At 57.4% G+C, this 4,556-nt stretch overlaps 1 non-coding gene across 1 annotated transcript; it reads right to left on the bottom strand.

The window, feature by feature from the left end:
* Positions 1–4,097: 4,097 nt before the first annotated feature.
* TRNAV-UAC (transfer RNA valine (anticodon UAC)) lies at positions 4,098–4,170 on the bottom strand. The gene has a single exon. It is a non-coding gene; the product is annotated as a tRNA-Val (tRNA).
* Between the last annotated feature and the right edge of the window lie 386 nt (positions 4,171–4,556).

Genomic DNA, 4,556 nt, shown 5'->3' with positions numbered 1-4,556 from the left:
GAGTTGAGGTCCTCCCTCAGCTCCCTGCAGGCCTTCTCACTGGCAGCAATCCTGAAGATGCCCTCCGTGGCAGGCCCTGTCTCATGGAGAAGAGCCAGGAGCTCCTGCAGAAAGAAAGAGACACTTTTGGCCTTGGGACTGTGTTCTGCTCTACTTGGGTTCCTAGCTGCTTCTTGCTCCATGGAGATTCACTGGGCAGGACTTTGAGGGAGTTGCCTGGGCTGTAGTAAATATCTGCACCGCATCGCTGTCTCCCCAGGGATGAGAGGTGGCCTTGAGGCTGTGCCCGTTGTGTGGAGGGGCAGTCCCAGCACGGCCTCTGTGCTCAGAGCCCCAGCACAAGGGCTGAGGACGCTGCCTGGCACAAGGAGCCACAAGCAGGAGGACTCTCTCTGCTGTGCCTTGCTTACCTGCACTGCGGGAGACAGGCTGCCATCTTGCCCACAGTTGAGGGCCAGGGGCTGGCCAAAGAGAGCCCTGTGGCCAGCAGAGCCCAGCTACCCTGGGGAGGCCCCGCTGGGAGAGGCTCCTCTCCAATCATGGAGCCAGGAGCTGACCCCGTTCCTTGCCTTGGCTCCAGCAGCTGCAAGCCAAAGGAAAGCCACGTGCTCTAGGTGACCCTGCATGTGCAGGGGATTGGACTGGATGATCCCTAGAGGGCCCTTCCAACCTTGAGCATTCTGTGATTCTGTGATTCTGTGAAAGCAAGGGTGAGTTCTAGAAATTGGGCAGGCACAGCCAGGGTGCCTCCTGCCCCTTTGCAGAGCCACGTGCGGCAGGCTCTGCTGTGTTTCTGTGAGGTTTCACAGGGGCAGAGCTTCTTCATGGTGAGCAACCACCAGGCATATTGAGCTGCCCTGGTGTTGCTCTGTCATCTCTGCTGCTGAGCAGCCATGAGAGAGGCCATTGGAAATGAGCAGCAGGCAAGGGCTTCATCCCCCCTCACGGAGGGCGCTGAGGGCAGTTAATTGCCTTGCTGAAGTGCCCCTTTGTAAGGAAAGAAGGCAGCTCCTTGGCTGGGTCCAGCTTGTGTATGCGGAGGGCCTGTCCGAGGGCTTTCCTTGACGCCAGGCTGCAAGAAACAGGGTCAGATTGCAGAGCCACCCCTCCACAGCAAGGCCTCCAGCCAGTTGCTGCAGTCCCACAGCCGGTGCCGCACTCTCCCCCAGTACGGGGCTGGTCTCCCCAGGCTGCCCCACGGAGCCAGTGCCGTGGAGCTGAGAGAGAGCGAGCAAGGGCCAGGCAGCGGCATCCCCTGCTCACCTCTGCCAAAACCACGGTGTCGGCAGTCAGCAACGTGCCCTCTGTGAGACAGCAAAGAGGCTCCATGAGAAACCACAGCCTCAGGGGGTGGCCTTGGCAAAGCCAAGGGGTTCTCAAGGCACCGTGCAGGCCATACGCTCACTTACGGGCCCGGAGACGTCGACAAGCTGGGTGAGGAGCCGCAGGGAGGGCAGGTGGGTCAGCCTAGCTCCCAGCACTCCTTGGCTGTGCACAGGGAAGCAAGGGCACACAAGGAGCTGTGTCACCCCAGCACGGCCGCTTTGTCCCCTGCCAGCCATGGTGTTGTTCACAGGGATCCCTCAGCCCGCAGTGTCTGCAGCCACGCTGCCCGTGAGCACAAGCTCTGCACCCCCTGTCTCCTGCTCTGCAGGGCTCTCCTCCTGCAGGACACACACGCCATAGCCTCACGCTCCCCGCGTTTACGAGCCCTGAGCGGGGCTGGCAGATCCCACGCCTGGCGCTCATTCACAAGGCCCAGGCTGAGTGTTCCCGCCACGCTGTCTCGCAGCCACGTGCAGCTCTGCTGCGTCCTTCCCTAGCCCTCCTCACCCACTGCTGAAGGCACCTGCATGAGCAGCATCCCCTGCCTTCCTGCTGGGTGCCACAAGCAGGCCCCCCAGAAAGCCCCTGGCAGGGCTCAACAGACTATAGTGTCCAGCCAGAGCTGCTTCACCTCCGGCAATCTGCAGTGCAGAAACCACCTCAGCTCCTGCTGATGCTGCTGCTGCTGCTCAGACACACATGGCCCAAAGTAGAGCTGGCCCGTGCTGGGGCGGGCAGTGTCCCCAGCACAGGGACTGGGGCGCAGCCCTGGCACGTGTTGCCCACACTCACTCAAAAGTGACCACGTGGAGACCCCTGGGCCAGACGAGGATGAGGGTCTGCCTGGTCTTGAGGCCACCTCCTTGTCCTGCTTGTGGCCCTGCCTGGTTGCTGCCACCGCCGCCTCACAGCACCCACAGCTCGCTGAGGAGCACAGGGTACCTCAGCCTGTACGTGGAGCTGCACCTGCGGGGAGGAGAGCAAGAGCGGCCCTAGCTGCTGAGCTCCACCATGGGGCAACCCCGCTGTGCACCCGCAAGAGCCATTTCCCAGGGCAGAGCTGTGGGGATGGTGGCCCCGAACCTCAGCCTCGACACGCAGTGTCTGGCCACCTTCTTCTTCCTTGCAGAGAGATGCAGCTCTGCAAGAACCAGTGCCCAGCATGCGGCTACAACTGCTGCTGCTGCCCAGCTGTAGGCACCTCCCTGGGCTTGCAGCTCTGCAGGGCAGTGGGTGTTGCAGGGCCTGGAGGCTGCTGCCGCACTGGAGGTGCCCGTGGGTGCCAGGTGCGAGGCAGGTGCTGTGCAGGCAGCGCCATGGAGGCTCCTCATCCCCCAGGGGAGCCCCTGGGGCCAGGAGATGAGCAGGGCTGCCGCAGGGAACAGGGTGTCATGCAGAGCCTTACTTGAAGCTGGCGATGGCCAGGGTGTACTGGAAGAACAGCAGGTGCCTCTGCTGCATGCGCTGCTGCCAGGTCACCTGTGCTCGGTGGCTGAGGAGCATCTGGGGGCTCCTGCTGAAGACAAAGGCTCCGAGCGATGCTGGAAAGGCTGCCTTGCTCCTGAGCCCCAGGTGGGCACCAGGAAACTCATGGACAGGGGTTCCAGGCCCTGCCTGCCTTTCCTCAGCTGGGCACTTGCGACCCGAGCACGGCAGCAATTTGCTTGCACCATGGCTTTGCTCCACGTAGACTCACAAGATGCTGCACATGTGTGACTGAGCCGACGAGTAGAGCCGGCCCAAGAGACAGCCCGAGAGACCACTACTTCTGGGTGACATGCTCCAAGGCTTGGCCACCTGCACAATAAAAATCTTGTCTGTACATTCAGACAGGACTTTCTGTGTTTCTAGTTGAGCCCATTGCCTCTCATGCTGTCACAGGAAGAGTCTGGCTCCATCTTCAGATATTTATGCATGCTGATAAGATGCCCCTGCACCTCCCCTCCTCCAGGCTAAACAAGCCCAGCTCTTTCAGCCTCTCCTCAGAGGACTTCAGGAGCTCCATGTCTCTCTTATACTGGGGAGCCAGCAGCAGGAACCAGCAGCACCTCAGAGGTGTCACATGCCGGCCTGGGCAGAGAACATTAGCCCCCTCCATTATCCCCCTCTACTATCCAGGCTGTGATTGTGAGGCTTCTTGCAGCTGCCTGTAGAAGGCCTCATCCACTTCCTCTTCCTGAGCAGGTGGCCTGCAGTTATCCTCCAGGACAGTGTTGCCCCTGTTGGCCAGACCTTTATTCATCATCCACAGGCTCTCAACTCGTGCCGGCCAGACCTTTAATCATCATCCACAGGCTTTCAACTCATGCCTCGTTCTCCCTATGCTGAGCTCCATACCTTCTAGTTGCTCTCTCACATGAAGATCAACTTCCCTCACCCTTATGGTCTCTCCTTTCTAAAAATCACAAAGCCATCCATGGCCACATTCCAGGAATGAGAGCTGTACCACCATGTCTCAGTAATTGGAATTAGATCATGGCCCTACAACCACACAGGCATCTCCAATTCCTTTTGTTTATTTCCAATATTGCATACATTTACACAGAAGTATTTGAGTTGGTCTCCCAACGTGCCTCTCCTTCTAGCTGTAACTTGACTACGTGGCCCTCATTAGCTCTCTTCCTGGTTTTCCCTCTCCAGGCTCCAGACTCCCTTTACTAGCTTTGGTGTTAAGCTGGTGGGAATGGCATGGTACCTTTTCACCAGCATCCCTGGAGAGATCCCCCTCCCACTGAATCTGGTTTAAAAGCCTTAAAGTAAGTGTCCGGTGTTGGTTCCACTGGGGCTCGAACCCAGGCCTTTCTGCGTGTAAAGCAGACGTGATAACCACTACACTATGGAACCACCACGATAGAGCTTATTTCACAGTTGAGGGAAAAAAGGTGTCTTGCAGGGCATGTCTTATATGTATATGCCGGACAAATTTCTGGGCCTAGAACTATAGATACAAACGAAAATGACATGAAAAAAATGAATATTAATGTAAGCCTTGCTTCCTCTGAATTTATGAAAACCACCGTTGACATATAATAGACGCATATATGACTGCTTTTTATATTAAGGTAGGTATGAGGTTTACCAAAATAAACTGAAAATGCCAGTGAGGGGTTTCCCCAAATAAAGACAACATGAAAATTCCCAGGTTTAGACCCTCATCTGATGCATAGGAAGAGGAATACAGAGGAACACTTCTAAAGAGGTGCAAGACATTTGCTATCAACTATAGCCTG

This window comes from Tinamus guttatus, unplaced genomic scaffold (genome assembly GCF_059628265.1).
Source record: "Tinamus guttatus ecotype Peru unplaced genomic scaffold, ASM5962826v1 Tinamus_guttatus_pri_ptg000501l, whole genome shotgun sequence".
Classification (NCBI taxonomy): Eukaryota; Metazoa; Chordata; class Aves; order Tinamiformes; family Tinamidae; genus Tinamus; species Tinamus guttatus.
Note: the sequence above shows the minus strand (reverse complement) of the source record. Positions and strands in the feature narration are given on the sequence as shown.